This window comes from Lissotriton vulgaris, chromosome 4_1, assembly GCF_964263255.1.
Source record: "Lissotriton vulgaris chromosome 4_1, aLisVul1.2, whole genome shotgun sequence".
NCBI classification, from domain to species: domain Eukaryota; kingdom Metazoa; phylum Chordata; class Amphibia; order Caudata; family Salamandridae; genus Lissotriton; species Lissotriton vulgaris.
The window spans coordinates 1,254,753,101-1,254,775,941 of NC_141691.1; positions in this window are offsets into that span (position 1 = coordinate 1,254,753,101).

Here is a 22,841-nt window from a genome sequence, read left to right on the forward strand (position 1 = left end):
GTCTCCACTGGCCCAGTTGGGACTGTTTGCACTATTTGGAGCCCTCCACCAGTGCTGTGAGCATTTTCGCTTAAAGTGGCCCATCGACATGTTGACAGCACTTTTCGAAAAAAACGTATTGACAAACAGAATGCCAAGATTTGAAAGCCTCCTTGACAATTTTCCAAAACAAAACTATAGATTATGGGTTTGATTCTGGGAACCAATGAACTACCATGATGGATGAGCACGAATGTTTATGCACTATTTGGATTTAACCACCACGCTCATAATTGGGCCCTAAGTGTGGATTTATCTCAGATACTGAGTTTTAAAAAGACCTAAATCGAGAGTAAATCATGCATACTCATTTAATAAAACTTATGTGTTGGAGCTTGGATCTCACACACTACTGTAAGAAATAATAAACCCAGTTATTTGTAATGGGTACCTGGAGGACAATATTCCCAAGTGTACACCTATAAACCAACACATTAAACATCTTGCCGTTCTTTCAAACCTAGGTGTTTCACTATATTGCAGTTTTTTTTAGTGTAGTGAGCAGAACATGTGTAATCTTAGCACATATTCACAGCAGTCTGCATATCCATCAGTGACACATTTTCTTTTTGCTTTCTTACTCGAGATAATTTATGGTCGTCACCACCTTTACCAACTTCGCTTGGTCAGAACTGCCTAGTTCTTTATGCAGTGTATATCTCAAGAACCAACAATCACCATAGTAGTTTTACTTATTCCAATTGAAGGGCAGTAATGGTCATTCACTTGCGCTCTGATGCTCAGTCGCCCAGCAATTCTTATAAAATCTTTCAAGCGTCTCCTCTCCAAAGCATGCAGCTGAGTAATATATTTTCTTTGCTAATTTGCCATTTCACAAACACATTAATGAGTACTGGAAGTAGTCCTACAGGATAGTTCGTACATACTCTTTCATTTTTTAGTGAATCAATCTCATTAGTGAAAAGAGCGAACAGTAATTTTTATCTGTAAAGATTGTTTATCAATATGCCACAAATATTCCCATTTTATTCCCATTGTATTTGCTTTATCGACAACTTACAAAGACATGGTGTACCCTATTACCTACTCGTGCATATATTTTAGAATCAGCCCCGGAGTGATTATAGACTCAGAGACCTTGCCCTCATTTTATTTGGAATGATGTTCTTAACAGTTACATTGTTCTTGAAAGTAGTTTAGAATGTATGACAATCCACAATAATTGTAATAAATTCTCATTTTACAGAGCAATGTAGAAATTCATAAAACCAAAAATGTCTCAAGAAATCAAATGTAGATTTTTAGGCTCCAAGCTGTATTGCAAAAGTAATAGTTCCTTAATTGCCTTGTGAAGGGCAAAACAATAATCTAAGATGGAAAAGGTGAGTCATGCTTAATTTAAATGCATTAAAATTCATATTTAGTGCTAATTGCAGACCATGACCCATGTTTAAGTACTAGACTGAAAATCTAGCTCTGGTCTTGATAGTTCTAAACGACCTTGGCTCTTAAGTAAGGTAGTATTTTCGGTATGTTGTGCTTTGAAATCTTGTGTTTGACAGAGCAACAGACTTTGATATGATTAATGAACATCATACTGTTTTCTTTTAAGCCAGCAGCGTAGCACTTATAGAAAAATATATATTTGTGTCTGTTAGATGCCAATCATACATCATCAGTTCCTGTTGGCAGCCTACTTTCTTATTTGTAACCAACCGACTATGTTAATAAACCATTTACAAAATTGTTACCTATTGATTAATGTTGCTTTTATGTGGCCATGTAAATTATATTCGTGTTGATACTTTTGCTTACTGCCAATTTTCCGAAAATACAGAAAGTATTCATCTACTTTTCTACGTAGCTATTTTGCAAACGTGTTGACCATTTCTACTGACTAAACATTTTGGGAAATCAAAGAAATAAACTAAAGAGAGACAAGGTGTTTTCGTATGATCAGTCACACAATGTAGAAGTATCCATCCTCTTAGTGCCCTGATTCTACTGTAGCAATTTGTTTCAAAAACAACATTTTGGTGTGTAAACCTTGGGTCCTTGCCCACCTTAGTCGCTGGTGTCGGCAATTGTATCCGCTACTTGGATTATAAACTACTTCTGGGCTCTCATGTGGCAAAGTGACAAGTTCTTGTTTTTTTCAACTCAACAATCTCTGTAATATGTTTCCATTTTCTGAGAAAATGTTTACGTCTCACTTATGAAAGCACTTGTCCAATCTCGCTTGGATGACTGGTACTCACTCTACTTGTCAACCCCAACTAAATTAGTTAGTTAATCAACTTCAGCCCATTCAAAATGCATCAGCCCAACTAATCTGTACTGTCCCAGGCATCAGCACATGCCAACATTATGAAGCAACATTAATGGCTTCCAGTCGACAATAGTACTATTGTAAGGCCATAGTCGTCATGCACACTTTTAAATTTCAATCCTTCCCTGATTTTGGAGGCCAAGTTCAGTTTGCACACAGTCACTCGGGACTCAAATAATGACAAATTTCGTCTAACATTTCCCACAGCCAAAAAACGGTTTCTTTTGTTGATCCAGTGTTTCTGTTGCAGCAGCTAGAACTTGGATTTTTTACCTCTGTGTCTGTGGTACCAATCTTCAGTACTCAAATACAGGAAATGTTCGAAAACGTTCCTATTTACCCTTTTGCCATCTGGTTGTCTATGCCTATGACTAATTAGTTTAGCACCAGGAACTCACGATGCACGTGTGCTTTATTAAAAAAAAGTTTATGTCTTATAATGACACATAACGTAACATAACATAAAATAACATATTTACAGGTACATCAACAGGGAAGGCAGTATTGAGTGAACATTAAAGTCCATATTAAGTGGTCCTTAAAAATTGGATGTTAATTTAAGGCGCCCAGTGATAATGAAACAAGGAGTACCAGGAGTACATTGGGTTCAGGACTGCACACCTAAAAGAATGAACCATGAGCAGGGGCGTGTTGGACTGAGAATGTGTCTAGCTGACTCCTTCTAGCATTTTGTGAGTTAAGTTAGCATTTGCGGCATCATTTTGTATTCAGCCACCATTTTTGTACTATGATCAGAATTAAGTTCTGTTCCATACCGCCTGCCTCAGCAGGAAGCAGTCTTGATTGTTTCTCTTTATTATTCAAGGTTAAGCTTCACTGCACTAATGAATATATTGTTCTGTTTTTGCGTGCCTTTCACAGTAGGTAGCCCTGCTCCCACTTTCAGAGAGACGGGCACAGGCATAGTAACCTTTAAACTAAGATAGCATGTACCTGGTCTCAGGATGGTAGCTCGTACTTCTGTACCTTCTTTGGTCATCAGCTCCCAGATTGGAAAATTCTAGTCTAGGTGGGTCTTTAGGGCTGTTGGAAATGTACATCTTGAATTACCATGTTGGCGGCGGTCAGTCCCTCTACAGCATTCTAAGGAGCCTGGTCAGACTGGACTCCACTCGAGTGTTTGACTAAAAAATAACTTTGATTTGTATTATCTGCTGTCTGACCGACTCTTCATTTGTATGGAAGCCTGAGAAGTGGCAGTGAGTGACACGGGTGACCCTAAATGGGTCACTTCCTTCAGTTGGTGCCCGAACAGGCACCACATCGGGTGAGTGACCCTTCCTTGCTCGCGGACGGGTGAGGGGGACCGGGCCACGTCGGGTCAGACGGACGGACCGGGGTTCCCTGCACAAGATATTCTGGTAATTGCAGCTGCCTATCTGTCTGACTGGGTGGTGCCTCGACCAGTGTTCATCTGGGGTCCTAATAGGGGAAACCCTTAGATCTGACATTTGGTCTGAAGAGTCGGCAGTGGAGAATAAATTTGGTTGACCTGTGTGCACCATATGATTTTGCTTTGGTTTTCTTTTGTGGCTATGGTGCCACTTTGGTTTGTGTTTGGTACATCTGAGGATTGTTTTTGGACAAGCGCTTGAATTTGTTTGAGTTCTTTGTGAACATGGAATCAATTCAATTCAATTCAAAGATAGCTTTCTTCGATTTTTGACAGTAAAAAACCATAAAAGCACATTTCATTACACATAATATTAAGAAAGATAAAAAGCACAGTTTTGATTGTTTAAAAAAGGGAAACTATTACAGTAATATTTACATTAGACTTGTATCATCAGTTAATTCATGGACGCTCTACAGTTAACTGCATATTTCAAGAACCTAGCTACAGCAGTCACTGTAATTTCATCCTGTAGCATGTATAGTTTCAGTAAGGCTGGTCTGCATTGTCTCAGACCCCATAATTTTAACAGTGGGAGTAGGTGTCTCTGTCTTCCCCATTCATATATTTACAAAATAATATAACATGAATGTTAGATTGTTTGGAGATGTTATCACAAGGACAATTCATCAGGTTAGCAGACCAGTCATTTATGTTAGGAAATGTCAACAAACGGAAAAGACAATCAGTCCTCATCCGAGTTAGCAAAAATCTTATGTAGACAGAATATGTGGGGGACAAATAAAACGGAATACCTGTACCATACAGCAAAAGATGATGATACACAATTGTTGGTTTATTGCCCTCTAAGTAAGAGCGTCTGTCTTCAAGGAGACCAAGGCAGCATGCCTTGAGTGCCTTTTTCGAAGTTGAAGAACATGAATTTGGATTTTCATACAAGTCAGAAAGCCCCAAAGAGTTTAAAAGTTTTTTGACATATGAAAGCCAGGGTATTTTCCATGAAGCAGCTAGGGTCATGCAGTCTTTGATCACATCTTTGCTGAAGTCTGTTTTATTCGAAGTCCATATTTTATGCCACAGCAAAATTGGACTTGTCTTGATTATGTCAGTAATATGGACCCGGGCGAGCTCATTATGACAGATAGTGGTAGAGATGGATCCCGGTACTGCTAGCAGGTATCTGAGGAAGGCGTTCTCACTGATTTGTATCTCACGGCAGTCCGCGATACCCCAGATTCCTGCGCCATACGTCGCTGTGGAGACACATTTTGCTGCATAAATATTGAGTAGTATCTGAACCGGCTTTCCGCCTAATTTTTTTGCAAACTTTTTTAGGGCACCAATTTGTCTAGAAAAAGCCATATTGTGTGTGTTAATGGCTGTATTCCACGTTCCCTTATTGTTAAAAAGAACGTCCAAATAACTAAAAGTTTTTGTTAAGCTTATCTTTGGTGAATTTAAAAAAGTGTTGCAGGCTATGTTCTTTTTTGTACTACAGCACATAGTAAAGGTTTTACCCACATTTATCTTGAGTCCTCTCATACCCATGAATACGGAAAAACCTGATAGTGCTTTCTGGAGACCTATCTGTGTCCTGGACATGATGACAGCGTCGTCCGCATTTAGTAAGATTGGGACTGCCATGCCATTAATTTGAGGATAATCCACGTCTAACTTAGCCAGGTAGTTTGCAACACTATTTATATAAAGGTTAAACAGGAACGGGGCAAGAATACATCCCTGCCTAACGCCTTTTTTTATGGGGAACTTTTTAGTACAATTTCCATTCTTTTCATAGCGGACCTTAGCCCCTGCTCCTCGGTATAGTTCCTTTATAAAAGCAAGTATGTTTGTGTCAACTCCTAGATCTATAAGGGTGGACCATAATATGCTATGATTAAGGCAGTCAAATGCTGAACTTAAATCAACAAAGGTGATATATAAATTGCTTTTCTTAGCCATTAAATATTTATCTGTGATCAGGGCTAAGTTGAGGCATTGTTCCACCGTGCCAAGGCCAGAGACAAATCCATATTGAAATTTGGAGAGGACATCATTTTCCACGGCCCAGGTTTGTAGTTGATTTAGTAGTACTCTTCCGGCTACCTTCATCATGGAGTCCAGCAGAGAAATTGGTCTGTAGCATTTTGGATCCATTCTATCTCCCTTTTTAAAAATTGGTATTTTTATGGCTTCTTGCCATGTTGTAGGGAAACCCTCCGACGCATAAGAATTGAGGACGTTAGTGAGAATGGGGGCCCATAGATGTATATTGTCTTTGAATATGTCAATTGGAATTCCATCTGGTCCTGGGGCTTTTGAGTTTGCACTTTCCAAGACAGCCTGTTCTATTTCTAGATAAGTAAAATGAGTATGAAGCGGAAATGACCCTGTCTGAGTTCTTTGGAGATCATTCTCCTGTGGGCTCTTTACTTCGGAGTTATATGGTTCAATCAGCTCATCTAATTTATATAGCTCTGTAAAATAGTCAATCCACACATCCTCCGTAATGGCAATTTCTATGAGGTCGGACAACCTGTCCCTAAAAAAAAGGTGCGTTCACTTCCCTCCAGAAGGCCGTGTTATCCCTTAGGGTACTCGCTTTTATTAGTGCCTCCCAGGCTGCATCTTTAAGTTCCTTTTTTCTTTTCTTGATTGACTGTTTATAGGCTAGTCGAGCAGCTCTAATTTCTATTTGATTTTTAGGTGATACTTTTAGTATGTCTTTAAGTTAATTATGAGCTGGAATGGAATCATTTTGGCTTGGGTTTGGTGAGGTCTGAGGACCAACTTTGGTAAGAAATTTGCAAATATCTGCTCAGCATAAATAGTGAACACGTTTTCATTTGAAGAATACCTTGTTTTTGTAAGTTGTGCTGTGTGAGTTGTTGTTGTTGTTCTGCTGATGCTCGATTGGAAGAGAGTCAGCCTGCGCCTCCGGAAGGCACTCCAAATTTTGAAATGTATGTTAAGCATGGTCTTGGCCCTATTATGTTTAGTACATTATGGCACAAATGCAAATATACGAGGGTCAATGCCGCGTTGCAGTGGCTTCTGACAGGCACTTTTGATGAGCAAAAGCATAATTTTCTGCAGGATAAATTGTTTGCAAAAAGAAGTAGGCAGTCAATGTTTGATTCCCTTTAAACATGGTAAAAGGAAGCTAATCAGAGATGAATGAAAGCAAACAAGGAGGCCCAAAATGGAAGGATGCAGACAGTGACTCAGAAAGCTGTAGCGCATGATACAGAGAAAATAAAAAAAGGAATAGAGTGTGCTTATAGGAAGTTTCGATTGCAATGTGAAAAGTCTTATGAGGTTTGAGAAGAAAATTATGCATTTGTGGAGGAATTGATAGACACCCGACCTTCACCTCCATATGCCCCGCAGAGAATATACCCTACCATGCCACAGCCTCAGGTGTCTGTCTCTTTTGCCCCTGCTGTCTGTTTCTTCTGTTACCAATCCAGTTACTGTGACCGCCGCCCCTGCTGTCCTTTCTGTGGTTTTGCCTTCTGCACCTGCAATAACTGCTAGTCTCCCTGCTACGCCTATTATGTCGATGTCTCTCCTCTCTCCAGCCCTTACAACCACAACACAGCCATTACCAACATTAGTGCCTGTCCCTTCTGTTACTACTCCTTCCCTTTTCCTTCATCCCCTGACAGTACTGGGTAGCGGGATGCTTGTACATGGATCAGGGGATGAGGGACTGAGCAACTGCTAGGGAGTGAATGGGGCAGATATTGATACAATCTGATGTGGGAGAGGAAGAAAAAAGGGCAGTAGCCAATCAGGCCGCTCAGTTGGCTCATCATCCCATCTATAGTATAGAAGATGTGTGGAGTGTGAAGAGAGATTATGAGCCGTTTGTGCAGCAGCAAGCCCTTAATCACATGTTGGCTACACTGATTTGATTGTGGGATCAGTGCTTTAACGATGTAGCACCCAAGATTATTTATGATATCAGGGACAATGTGTATGCTGCTGGTATGGCGCCTGAGGAGGTTTTCGGTAATGTTGCAACGTTGGTAGCTTATTGAGTTAGGCTGTTTGAGAAGAGTCCCGACACAGTATCCCAGTTTCCGATGAGGGAAGTCCATCTCATATACCACCCTGAATTACAGGAACTACGAGATCAGCAGAATACTCTTATTAGGTCGAGGGTAGAGGCCCGTTTCCAAGAACAATGGGTTAACAGTCCATGGAAAAGGAGTGAGGTCCTGTCCCTTAAGACTCAGTTATCTGACCCAAGAAAAAATCCAACTGCATATTATAAGGAATTGACTGAGGCTGCTTCATCGACGGGGATAACGATTGCGGATATTGAAATGTTCTTTGGTCTGCTGGCGCCCGTTGACATTTGGAGACAGGTGCACACGCATGACTATGTTGTGGAATTGGGTGGTACTGGGGATCCGATAAAAGCATGGTATAAGGAGAGGAAGCCTGGGGAAAAGCCTAAGGCCGAGATACTAGCTTTGCCTATATGCACTCTCTCATTCCACTGAGGAAGGTAGATTGGGGCATGCTGATGGCTTGTCATCAGAAGAAAGATGAAAGTGTGTCAGATTTCTTCACCCGGTTTGAGGGTGTCTTTTGGGATTTTAGAGGACAGGATTTGTCGATGGAAGGGGGAGTTCGATTGTTCGTTAATAGATTTGTTACTAATTTGCTTCCTGAGAAAGAAACTCATTTGCAGGCTTCAGAGAACACTTGGATGACATTTTCCCTTTCTGTTATGTGGAGTATGGCACAGTATTATGAACACAAGGAGAACAAGGAGAAGGAGAAGGTAGAGAAGAAGCACAAGGAGTTGAAGAAAAATGTGTTGTTACAGCAGGCGTCTAAGGGAAATGGAAGGTTGCTGGTCCTGCCCGACAGCTTCCCCGTACTATAAGGAGTGCTGTGCCTGTGGGGCCGAATCAGTGTGCGTACTGTAAGGAGGAGGAACACTGGCATAGGAAGTGTCCGGTGTTAATACAGAAAGTTGCGGCCCCTAGAGGACGGGGTTCTCGTGGACGGGGTCGTGAAGAAAGTGATCAAGACAGGGTTCGGGAGGATAAGACATCACAGAGTCGCTCAGACCAGAACTATTTTAGTGACCCTCGAAGGAGACAGTATTATGACGATGATTATGAAATGGGCGAGGTGACAGGGATGTCTCACAGCTAGGACAGCCAGGGTCAGGGTGAGGGACCAGTCCAGATACCTGTAGATCAGTGCGGTCCTTATGTCACCGCAGATTTGCAAGGCTCAGTTAAGAAATTTTTAGTGGATACAGGTGCAATGAATAGCTCTGTTTCTCGTTCGCTGGTCCCCGTGGCAGCTCTGTCTGGCCAAAATAATGTTTTGGTAGGATTTTCTGGTGTACTGGTTGCAAGCCCCATTTCCAAACATCTTGCCTTGACTTTTAGTCCTTTTACGGCCGATTCACTGATCCTATCGACATCAAACTGTGGAGAACATTTAAGGGGCCTCGATTTCTTAAAGAAGTTGCATGGAGCATTTATTACTCTCCGGAAGGTGTTTACATGACAATGGGTCCAAATATGGTCATGTCTAAGCTGTGTCTGTCCAAAGATGCTCCCCTTCCTTCTGAGTGTAAGGATGTGCCGCCCACTTTGTGGCCAACAGGTGACACAAATGTAGGACTATTGCAAATTCCCTCAATTTCCATTAAAGTTAAAGACAATGCCATTTTGCCTCGTATTCCCCAGTACAAAATTCCACAAGCAGGGGAGCGAGCTTTTCTGTGAATTATACATGATCTGATTGAATTGTAGTTGAAGAGACAGCGGTGAATGTGTGTAATAGTCCTATTCTTCCTATTCTAAAAAAGGCATCTTCAGACTCCCCCGATGACCACCCAGATGTTTATCGTTTTGTCATTGACTTGTGCGCAGTTAATAAAATAGTGGTCCCTCAGTTCCTGGTTCATTAGCAGAAGCCATCCGGTATTTAGAGGTTATCTTGTCCGTTTTGTGGAATCCATTTTGTATTTCTGTCAGCCATTTTGTTTACCATGTGCTACCACTGCTCACCATGTGCTCTGTCCTACCTTGCTGTTGTCCGCTCTTGAAATCTGCCTAGAGACAGGGTATATTTAGCCTCTTTCACTTCGCACATGCTCAGTTGAGCTTGCAGCTGTCCTTGCAGCTCTCCCTAGTCTGTAAATGTCATAATGTGTTCACCATAATTAGCAATGGTAAGAGTTGTTGTGCTGCAGCACTTGCTGTTGGTTTTGATGCCTGGGATTGGTAAGGTAGTTTAGTAACACTTACTGTGGCTTTGGATTTGTTTGGCCAATTTTGTATTTGGAAACAACTAATATATGAATTGCAATTTATATAGGCTTGTAATGAAGAGATTTTTCTCTTTTTTGAACTGATTTGAACGGCACAACGTACAAAGAGTACCTTAAGCACTACTTTGGTTATAATACTGCATATTTTGCACTATTTTTGGCATGCCTGTTTCTAGCACACTTCGTAGGATGTGTTGCTTTTGTAGTGGTACCAGTTTGAGACTCGATGAAGCACAACCGCCCCCCGGAGGGGACGCCTAATAGGGACATGTATGTTAAGTATGGTATCTCTTCTGTAATGTACAGCACATTATGGAATAAATATACTCGTAAGGATCCAGAATTGCTTCAGCCTATGCATGGGTCATCTGATTTACGAAAGATTCAGTATGTGGAACAATGTATGTTTAAGCGAAAGACTAGGCAAGATATGTTTGATTGTGTACGAATGTGGGAGAAAGAAGTGCGTGAACGAATGAAGCGTGAACAAGCCTTGACTGAAAAAGAACAGCAAAAGCATTGAAATGAAAGCATTACAAATGAAAAATAAAGAAATAAAAGAACTTAAAGAGAGGGAAGATAGGGAGCGCCATTTACAGGTAACTGACCAATACGCTGTTCCGCGACCACTCTATCCTATCCTTAATAAACCACAAGATGATTCTCTCTTATTAGATCGTTCTCCACCTCCGTATACCCTTCCTTCTGCTTCTTATGATTCAGATGAGGACTCTCCTACAGACCAGGACAAAACACGAGAAACTCGTTCTATGTTGTCCGCTGAACGTGCGTCTCTGCTTAGATCTGCTGCTCACAAAGCCGCCCGTAATACTGCTTCTGCTTCTGAACTTTTAGATAGCATAACGGATTGGCAGGAAAGGGAGCAAATATATTTTACAGAATTGTTTGCCACCGAAGTTGTTGAACGGTTTAGGAAATATTCTGAAGAATTGAAGCCTGTTGATATAGCAAATGATTGTAAGCAAATGCGTGATGGTCTTTTTGTCTTTTCTCAGGTGGCTGCTTAATCAGGCGTTTGGTTAAATTACGTGTTGAGACAGTCCGTTTGCAAGAGGAGAAAAAGGCAGCAGACGCAGCTGCACAAATACCTCAGACCGGCGTGGCACAAGCTTCTATCTTCAGAACAGATAAGACTATGATAGTTCATGCGAAACCCATGCGGGAAGCAGCACCTTTGTGTGTTACTCCTAAAGTAGCGGGTACAAGTGATGATAAAGCTTCCTCTGATGCAACAGGTTATTTTATTTATAATTGGGTTTACACTCCTTGGAATAGAGCTGATGTTATGGCTCTTAAAACTGCATTGCCCGATCCTCGGAAAAATCCAGCAGCTTTTTATGAAGAAGTTGAGGGTGCCATTAGTTCTTGTACTATGACTCTGCCTGATATTGACCTGTTTTTCGGATTGATATTACCACCTGATATGTGGAGAACTGTTTGTAAGGTTGATGATCATGTGGCTTTTGGGCATTATGGAAATATTTAGAACGACTGGATGTAGAGAGGGAACCCGCACAGAAACCATGTCAGTTAATTTTAGATCTTCCCGCAGCCATATTAGTTAAGTTAAAAACGATTATTACCCCTAAAAAGATAGATTGGAATGTATTAGTGTCTTGTAAGCAAAAGGCAGATGAATTGGTTTCTGATTTCTTTACGCGTTTTGAGGAGGCATTCCACAATTTTAGTGGCCAGTCATTGACAGGTGACGCAGACAGGCATCTGTTCATCGATAAATATGTTGCAAACATGTTGCCAGGAAGAGCTAGTCGCCTAAAGGCCAGTGAGAGTTCATGGACTACCTCTTCTCCGGTTTCTCTTTTAACTATGGCTCAGTATTACAAATGACAGGAATTAAAAGCAAAAGGCAATGAGGATAAAAAGTCGAAAGAATTAAAAACAAAGCTTATGATGGCTCAGGCTTATGGTCCGCCTTCTAGAGGCAATGATAGAAGTAATGATAGAGGTGGATGTGGATCTTATGGTTCGTCTTTTTCTTCTTATACTCATTCAAATTTGTCTATTGATCAATGTGCGTACTGCAAAAAATTTGGACACTGGTCTTCTGATTATCCGGCACTACGTGCCCAGCAGTATCCATGTGGTCGGGGACAAATGAGAAATCATTCAGGATATTCAGGGCCTAGAGGAAGCACGGATGATTGTGCTAGGTTTGATGCTAATACACATGGACAGGATGGGTTTAACACTTTTGACAGACGAAACCAATATCAAATGTCTGATTATGTGCCGTCTGATTTTAAAGATTCTGCTTATGCGTAGGATTGCCTAGGATGGGGTAAGGAATCAGTTGAAGTTCCAGTAGATCAGAAGTTTTCCTATGTTACAGCACATGTTTTGGGTTCTACTGATCAGTTTCTGGTTGATACAGGAGCTAATCGTAGCGCCTTACCTAAACACTTAGGGCCCGATGTAGGTAAAAGCGATTTTCCGATTTCAAAATACCGAGGCGGTCCGAATCGGTATTCTGAAATCGGAAAACGAGATGTAGGGAAAAAAAAGCGAATGAATACCGATTCGGTCGGCATCGGTAATGAGAATCGGTACGTTCCGAATCAGCACGGACCGAATCGGGAAGTACCGAATCGGCCAACTACGAATCGGAAATTACTGAATCGGCTAACACCGATTCGGATAGTCCTGATTCGGCTAACACCGAATCGGTATAAGCCGATTCGGTAAAATCCGAATCGGCAATCATAGAATCGTAGCCATGAAAACACACCCATGGCGAAAAAGCCCATAGGAATGCATTGAAGAAACCGATTCGGTAAAATACGAATCGGATAATACCGATTCGGATTTTACCGATTCGGTAATTTCCGATTCGGTAAAAGCCGATTCGGCAAAAGCCGATTCAGCCAATGAGGTGGCTCCCCCTCCCCCACCCAAACAGGGAGTGGCAACCCTGGCAGGTGCAGCTAATTAAGAAGTTTCTGGAGAGCCAGCCTGAGCTCAACACTCACAGTTAGCAGCAGTGGGAGTAGGAGGTTGTCAACTGTAGTGAAGAACATGGCAGACCAGAGCGAGAGCCAGAAGTCCTCCCAGAAGAGGAAGCCGAAGTTCACCACCACCGAGCTTCAGGTGTTGGTCGAGGAGGTGGTGAGGGTGCACCGCCAGCTGTTTGGAAAGCTGTCCCTCAATGTGCCAGACAGCACCAAGAGGAGGATCTGGGCCGAAATCGCCCAAAAGGTGAATGCTGCGGGTGTCACCCCCAGGTCCGTGGAAGAACTCAAGAAGAGATTCTACGACATCCGCAGCCTCACAAAAAGGAAGATGGCTGAGATACAGAGGCAGGCTGGAGGCACTGGAGGAGGCAGGAACCCGGCGCCACCCCTCACCGAGCTGGAGGAACTGGTCTCCAGCACCATTGAGAGGGAGAGTGTCAGTGGAATTGGGACCCTGGACAGCTCTGCGAGAGCTACAGCTACAGGTAAGAAGCATGCGCATCATGACACACCCTACCAGACACCTCCCCATTAGACACAATGCATAGGCAAACCCCAGCACAGTACTGTCACCAACATACAAGAGACAAGCATCATGGTACATGTAGTCAGCAGAAGTTAGCAAAATATGGCAGTGCAGGATCACAAGACAGGAAACAGTGTGACACAGTGTAAGGAGATGCAAGGACATGTGGAATGCTTTAATTGAACTGACTGTAATACATCGGCACTCAGTTTATAAATGCTTCTTTGTACCTAGGGGCACCATCAGGCGGACCAACATTGCCATCAGAGGGAGCAGCACCGTCTGACACTGCACTCGCAGGGCCGAGCACCAGCCAGGCTGCCCAGGAGGAGGAGGAGGATGGAAACACCCTAGGGCTAGGTATGGAGGGAGACCTGGTGATAGACTTCGACGCACTGCACTCCCCACAAATGGCCAGCACACCCCCCTTGCAGTTCTCCCCAGAGAACTCCCCTACAAGGGACACCATTCCACCTACACCAGCTCCTGCCACAACCATGGCTTTGCCACCTGTACAACCTGTCCTGGGAGCAGGGGCTCAGGGACCGGCCAGCACCACACCCCCACCAGTGGCACCCCAGCCCACTCAGCAGGCCGGCAGCAGCAGTGCCCGGCGCCGTGCCATCACCACCACTGCTGCACCAGCACGGGAGGGCAGTGTATTCCTGGGCCTCGAGGGAAAGATGGTGAAGATACAGAGGCAGCAGGCAAAATCCACGATGCCCTGCCAATGCCAGCTCCTGCAGCACAACCTGCAGATGGGAGAAATGGTAAAGGGATTTCAGACCTTCGTGGAATCGAATAAGGAGGTGGCAGCAGGGTTAGGCAGGCTAACCACTGCCATAACCCAGTTGTGTAGCAGAATGGAGGAGCAGGAGGTGGTGCGCAGGCGGGATGCCCGTGTACAGAACCGCTGCATGAGCCGCCTTGCTGCGGCTACGGCACAACTGTGCCAGCGCAGCGCAAACATGGAGTCCAGCCTGAGTCAGAATACGGCAGAGCTCACAAGGGGGATGGCCCGGATCACCACTGCTATGGAGGCCATGATTATTTCGAACACAGCCTCCAATCCTGCCCTGGACCTGGGTGATGCTGGGGACAGCAGCAGCCGCAGCAGCCCGGCCAGCGCTGCGTCTGAGCCACGTAGGAGCACCAGGCGCTCCGCAGATGCTGCTGGTCATTCAGAGGGGGCTGAGGGACACCCCAGTGGGTCTAGCAAGCGGGCAAAGAAATAGCCTTGCAAGGGCGGGTGAGGCAACCTGAACCTTAGTTTTTTTTCCTATACACCATTTTTTGTTGCACATCAGTGCTGTAACTGTGTTGCAACAGTATTAAAATTTGTTTTTTCCCAACCACCATTTAGCTGTCTTTGCATCTGTACTCACTCAGAAATAGTTCTCAGTAATCTCCTCACGTCTGTATCTGCCATCACTTGGCGTACACACCCCAGCTGGCTGTGTCAGTGGCACAGCTTCGTCGTCGTCATGGTCCTCGTAGTCAGACAACTCCACCTCAGTGCCCTTCTTCACCGCAAGGTTGTGTAACATTGCACATACAGCTATGATCTTGCAGCAGGTGATGGGGGTATACTGCCTTGCACCTCCACTCTTGTGCAGGCATCTGAATCTACTTTTCCAGATGCCAAAGGTCCGTTCGACAACATTCCTTGTGCGTATGTGGGCCCGGTTATACCTCCTTTGGCTGGGTGTGGAGGGGTTGAGGTAGGGAGTGAGTATGAATGAGCGGAGGGCATATGCACTGTCGCCTGGAAGACAAAGGGGTTACATTACACACATGCATACATGTATTACACCTAGCTACTATGTGTTATGGGGGTCTGATGATGTGTCTCACCTAGGAGGTATTCTTCACCAAATTCGCCAGCCATCAGCCGTGCATAGATGCCGCTCTGTTGGAAAATATAGGAGTCATGGGTACTCCCTGGAAATTTTGCTACCAGGTCTGTGATGGTGCACTTTGCATTGCAGATCACCTGCATGTTGATGGTGTGTGTAGACTTCCGATTGCGGTATATGTATTCTGTGTCCGCTGGTGGGCAAATCGGAATGTGCGTGCCATCTATGCAACCAATGATTTGGGGAAATTGTGCCATCTGGTAGAAGTCAGCTTTAGTTTGTAGCAGTTCTGCGTGGGTTGCAGGGAAAGAGATGTATTGGTCCATCCTGTGTATCATGGCGTCAAGGAATGTGTGGAAGAACCTTGACAGGCTGCTCTGGCTCACCCTTCCTGCTGCTGCAACTCCACTTTGATAGCTGCCAGACGCTAGCAGGTGTAGGCTGCATAGCACCTGGATGTGCGCAGGGATGGCGTGTGCCCTTGGGGTGTGGTGGTCCAAGAATGGTTTGAGATCCCTGATGAGCTCAAGTATGGTGTCAGAGTCCAGCCTGTATCTCTGTAGTATCTCTGCCTCTGTGAGCATGAACAGGGTTATCCTCTGTCTGTAGACCTGTTCATTTCTTAGCCATTCCCTCTGTCCTTCCTGCTGTAGCCGTAGCCGCCTCGCAATGACATAAAAAGCTGCCATCCTGCAAGTTGCAATGCATTTTGGGACTGTTTATATGGGTTGGAGTTGGTTACCACCTGATTGGAATCCATGGTAAATACCGAGTGGATTCTACCGATTTTGAGCCGATTTCGGTGTTTCTGTGCCTCCCTACATCTCCCCATCTGTCGGAATCGGGGAATTTCCCGATCGGCGATTCATACGAATCGGTATGTTTTCCGAATCGGCTCATGTCCGAATCGGTCTATCTACCGATTCGGTACATGGACCGAATCGGTCCATGTCCCAATTCGGTGTCACTACCGATTCGGTACATGGACCGATTCGGTAATTTTCCGATTCGGTGTCACTACCGATTCGGTACATGGACCGAATCGGTAATTTTCCGATTCGGTGTCACTACCGATTCGGTACATGGACCGAATCGGTAATTTTCCGATTCGGTGTCACTACCGATTCGGTACATGGACCGATTCGGTGTTTGCATCCGATTCGGTGTTTTACCGATTCGTTACATATCCGATTTTCGGTATGTACGTATCGGATTCTTTCCCATTCGGTACTCATTCCGAATCGGATATCACTCCGATTATGTATGTTTTTTGTTCCCTACATCTCGATGGCTGTTTACCGATCGGTAAGGGCCAAAAATCGGTATTTTCGGCAGTTACCGATCGGTAACCGCCTACCTACATCGGGCCCTTAGTCCCAAGGGCTCCCCTGTCTGGCTTAACCAGTACATCAATAGGTTTCGATGGAACACCTTTCCTTAGCCCACTGTCACGACCACTTGCATTTCATGTTGAGAAATGTATTGCTCCTTGTCCATTTTTGCTTTCTCCGAGCACACCAGACAATATTGTGGGTCTTGATATGCTCAAGTATTTAAGGGCTACGATACGATGTTCTCCTGAAGGTGTACGTGTTATTTTGAATGACAACTACCCCGCAATTGAGAGGTCTTGTCTTGTTAAAGAGGAAACTGCATTAGCTTCACTCCCTAGTACTTTGTGGGCTGCTTCAGACACTGATGTAGGGCAAATGGTTATTCCACCAGTACATATTAGTGTCAAGGAGGGCGCTTCATTGCCACGCTTGCCTCAATACAAAATTTCTCAGGAAGGCAAAGAAGCACTTATACGCATTGTTCATGATCTAATTGAAGTGAGGGTTGTGGAAAAAGTTCCTTACAATATTTGTAACAGACCTATTCCTCCCATTTTGAAAAAAGATACTGGCATAGGATTTACAGATTCATTATTGATTTGCGAGAAGTTAACAAGATTGTAGTCCCACAATACCCATTGGTTTCTGACATAACAACACTTCTTACTTTAGTTCCTCCGACAGCAACTGCATTTTCTGTGATTGACCTAAAGAATGCTTTTTTCTCGATGTGTGTTAGCATCTAGCTCAGGTGCAGTTATTAATTTTGGACGCAGATTGGGCCGATGGTCTCCTGAGCAAATGATGACTATGTACAACTCGGTCATGGTTGCTAAAGTGGTGTACGGGGCAGAACTGTGGGGGATGGTGAATGTAAATAAATTACAGACACAGGAAAATAAATATTTAAGGAGGCTCCTTAAAGTCCCCCAATGCGTACCATCATACACAGTACATGAGGAACTAGGCTGTAAGCATCTGGAGGACAGGGTGAGGAACAGGCCCCTTGTCGCCTGGTTAAAGATATGGGTCAACCAGGAAGCAAACCTGACCCAGCAGATAATAATGGACTGTGTGGGTAGGGATAAAGGTATGTCTATACCCTGGCTGAAATATGTAAAAAGAGGCTTTGAGAGCATTGGCTGTGGAAATTTATTCTTTTAGGCTCAACTTGTATCATCACCTATTAGCTGTACCAGAAGGTTTCACTAATTCAGTTGAGTCAAAGGGTCCCTGCGGCTGCGATCATCGATCTCCACAGGATACCCTTCATTTTGTATTACTATGCCCGTTTTATCGAATGCCTAGGAGCCGATTTTTAAAAGAACTTTTAAAAAAGGCCAACCTTAGAAGAGTGAGAGATGCTCTTGTCTTTTTAAAAATGTCTAGAGATCCCCTGATTTTATTCTGTGTGATAAACTTTTTAAGAACCTCAGTAAGATTAAGAACCACTATTGGAATATGAAAGCTGATACTGTTACATATGGAGATAACACCTGGTTGTTCTTTTCTTTTAATTGATGAAAGAAGTGTGATGTTGTACATTGAGTATTTATTTTTATTTTTTAACGGATATGATGTACTATTTTAAATATTGTACTTTTTATGGTATTGATAAATTGCCGAATAAAGAACATGAATGAATGGCTTTTTACTCGATTCCTATTCATCCTGATAGCCTATATTTGTTCGGATTCACTTTGAATAATCGATCGTAAAGATTCTGTAGCATTCCTCAAGGGTACACTGAGAGTCCTAGCATTTACAGTCAAGCATTGAAGAGACAACTTGATTCTTTCGTTTTGCCTGAAGGAGTAGCTCTCATTCAATATGTCAATGACATCTTGTTGGCAGCCAATACTCCTGAACAATGTGAAAAATGTACTTTGTCTTTACTTTCTTTCCTTGCATCGCACCATCACAAAGTGTCACGGAAGAAACTGCAATATTGTAGACCGAAGGTAACCTACTTAGGTCACCTTCTGTCTAAGGAGGGGCGTGCACTTACATCAGATCGCATTCAAGCTATTATAGACACACCATTGCCTTGCACTCAGAAAGATGTCCGTGCATTCATTGGGTTGACTCCGTTTTGCAGGCAATGGATATTAGGATTTTCACACATTGTTAAACCCCTGTTAGTGCTTTTGACTAAAGACACTCCAATGCCCCTTCCATGGACCGATGAATGTCAGAATGCTTTTCATCAATTACGTCAAGCTCTTTGTTCTGCACCAGTGTTAGGCACTCCAGATTACACAAAGGCCTTTACACTCTATGTACACGAGAAAGATGGGTGTGCATTGTCGATTTTAGTGCAGACACACGGTGACAAGCAGCGTCCCTGTGCGTACATTTCAGCAGTTCTTGATACTGTTGCTCGTGCATTGCCTGGGTGCTTCCGTTCAGTTACAGCAACAGCTGTGTCCATACGTCAGAGTGAAGGGATAGTTTTTTCACATAAACTATTGGTGCTAGTACCCCATGCGGTTGATGCCCTTTTGAATCAGACGAAAACGCAACACTTAACTAGTGCTCGCCTGACAGGATACGAATTGACACTTTTGGCCCCTCACATTACCCTAAAGAGGTGTGCAACTCTAAACCCAGCTACTTTTTTTTGCCATATCCTGTGACTCAGTCTCAATCAAAAGAGCCTCATGATTGTATATTCCTTACTGAGGAACAGACAAAGGGTCGCGTTGATTTGCAAGATAAGCCTCTTTCAGATGTAGATGTGGAACTGTGGGTTGATTGGTCCTGTTAGAAGTTACCAGATGGTATGACCTCAGCTGCATATGCAATCACGACACTTGAGACAGTAGTGGAAACAGCTCATATACCACAGAAGCCGTCTCAAGCAGCTGAGCTAATAGCTTTGACACGAGCACGTGAACTTAGCACTGATTTGTGTGTGAACATCTATACGGATAGCCGCTATGCTTTTGGAGTGGCCCATGATTTTGGCCTGCTTTGGAAGTAAAGAGGCTTTCTTACATCCCACGGGATACAAATAATGCACGGAGAATTAGTGCATAATCTTCTGACTGCACTTACATATCCAAAGAAGATAGCTATTGTGAAGTGTAGTGCACACAAGAAAGTAACTGATAAGACAGAGCAAGGCAACGCCTTTGCAGATTGCGTAGCTCGTGAGACTGCCATGCAACGAAGAACTACATCTATGTACATAGTGAAATCACAAGCTGAGCGATGGCATGACGCTAGACAGGAAGTGTTAGATGTACAGAGATCTGCTTCTGTAGCAGAACTTGAGCAATGGGCTAAAGAAGGAATATTGGACGATGAGGGTTTTTGGCACAACAAAGAAATGGATAAATGGAAACTACCTGCAGCCTATTTACAACCTATGGTTCAAATGGCACATAGGCTGGCACATGTTGGCGCTCTAGCAATAAAGAAATTACTCACGCGAGTTTGGGAGCATCCTGAAATTGCCAGCATAGTACAATCCTGTTTGATCTGTTGGCAGTATAATCCTGGAAAAGGGACACAAACTCCTACAGGAGGGTTTTCTACACCAACCGTACCTTTTGAAGTTTTGCATATGGATTACATCCAACTTGAACGCTGTAACAACTTAAAGTATGTCCTAGTGGTGGTATGTACCTTCAGTAAATGGATAGAGGCTTACCCTACAAAGGATAATACTGCTCTTACCACAGCAAAAGTGCTTTTAAAGGAATTCTTCCCTAGATATGGTGTTTGCAAACTTTTGTGGAGTGACAACGGACCTCATTTTATTGGGCAAGTTGTTGGGTATGTCCTGAAAGGATTCTGGATCAAACAGAAGTTCCATGCAGTCTTCCGCCCACAATCAGCAGGGCTAGTGGAAAGATATAATGCTACTCTGAAATTGAAATTAGCGAAAATACTGGCTTCCACATCCCTAAAATGTCCAGATGCATTACCCTTAGCATTATTGTCTATTAGATCGGTGCCACATTCACGATCTGGACTTACACCATATGAAGTGGTATTTGGAAGACCGATGAACATTTGGGGAGTTCCTAAGCCACGCCCTTAACATGATGTACCTTGTGTTCTGATGAATGATTATTTGGTACAGTTAACCGACATTTTGATCTCTATTCATCAACAGGTTCGAGAAGCTCTTCCTAACAGATCTACAGGTGAGGCTCACAAACTCCGTCCTGAAGACCATGTGATGATCAAGGTTTTCGAGAGGTCGAACAGTTTGGCGCCGAGGTGGGGAGGACCGGAGCAAGTGCTCCTTGCGACGAGCACAGCAGTTTGAGTGACAAACAGAAAAAATTGGATTCATAGCACACACTGCAAAAGTGTTTTGCCCACCTTGGTAGAGCCTGCTTTGCTGATGGACCATCGAGAGATCCTGGATGCGGAGAAAAACCAAGCCAGCTCACCTGATGAATCTGAGGAAGTCGTCCCGGACCACATGATCACTGGAACAGCACGATACCAATTGAGACCACGGAAAGAGCCTGCATTGTCGAAAAGGAATGGTTGAGCTACCGCCCTGGGTTGGTGAAACAGAGTGCCGATGTGGCAAGGGGGAGATCAGTCCTGCATAGTGTAGTGACACCCGTCTTGACCCTCGGTGAAGAAATCTATGGCTGCCCAGGGATAAGAGCTCCAACGGTTGTTTCTTTTTTACGACGAACTGATCATGTCTGCAGAGAGATCAAAAGTTGCTAAAATCTGCAATAAGAAGATAATTTGTACTGTAGGAGTTGTTGGTGCTATGGTGATTATTGCAGCAATTACCTGGTATGTTGAGAAAGTGGCTCCTGTTCGAGAGCTTTTGATCGCCACTACTCCAGTACAAGTTGAGCACCACTACTTTACGCTTCCCTACCATGAGCAGAAGCATCGACAATCCTAACTGAATAATACATTCATCCAGATGTTGCGTCATACACATAATGCCACGAATACTACCATCTGTTGGGTGTGTGGGATGATACCTGCTCACCTGAAAAAGGGAAGAACACCTTTCATTCCTCTTCCATTCTCGCACAATGGTTCTTGTCAAGCTTTGTTTGTGCTTTTGTTTGCTTCTAGAAAGCCATCAGTAGGTGGGATTAGCTTTCACCTCAATAAAGTATGCTATCAAGATAAAGATCTTTATCCTCAAGCAAAAGGGACTAAATAGGAATGGGAAGAGTATCAACCTGACAATATTTGGACACCATATGTCTTCACGAATATGAGAACTATTAAGAACAATGGACCTTTTGGGATTTCTGTGACCAGAGCTAAAGTAAACTTATGTATTAGTAGTGTTGGGAGAATTCCAGTAGGGAGAAGTGAATGTACTGTAATTCTGACAATTGAAGGTACAAATAAAAGCAGTTTAATTTCGTCGCATAATACCTACTTTGTTAGCAGTAATAAGGGATACTACCAACTACCTGTGGGGTGGACTGGGGTCTGCTATGTGTCCTTTCTGTTGCCCCCTGTGTTTCTGGCACCTACATCGTATCATAAGAACTATAGACTGTACAATGACATTTCCAAAAACAGAAATAAGAGACCAATAAGTATGGATGAAGTGGACCACACTGACACCACTCTGCAACAATATGTTGATTTCAATTTAGGCTTGTTTTTCTTCATGGGTGCTGCATTAAACAGCAGGAAAATAAGACGATTGACTAGAGTTGTGGAAGCTGTTACTAATGGGAAAATTACAGAAGAGCTGCAAATTGCAAGGATTGTAGCACTCCAAAACAGAATGGTTCTTGATGTGATTTTGGCTGATCAAGGTGGTGCATGTCGCATCATCGGTAGCAGCTGTTACGTGTTTATACCAGATCACTCACCTTCAGGATATAACACAATATCAAAACTGCATAAGATTGCTGCCGAAATTCACCCAGAGACTGGTACATGGACTTTTTCGACCTGGTTCTGGACACTCTTTGCCACTTGGGGCTGGAAACTACTGACTATCTTTTGTATACTGCTGGCGATACTATTTACATGCTGTGCATGTATACAATGTGGTCCTATGCTGTGCTCCATGTGCATCACTGTGTGTACACCTACTAAGAGAAATGTTGCAGGAATAAAAGCCCAACAAATGCTGAATAAAGAGATCACTGATATAATGAGCATTAAT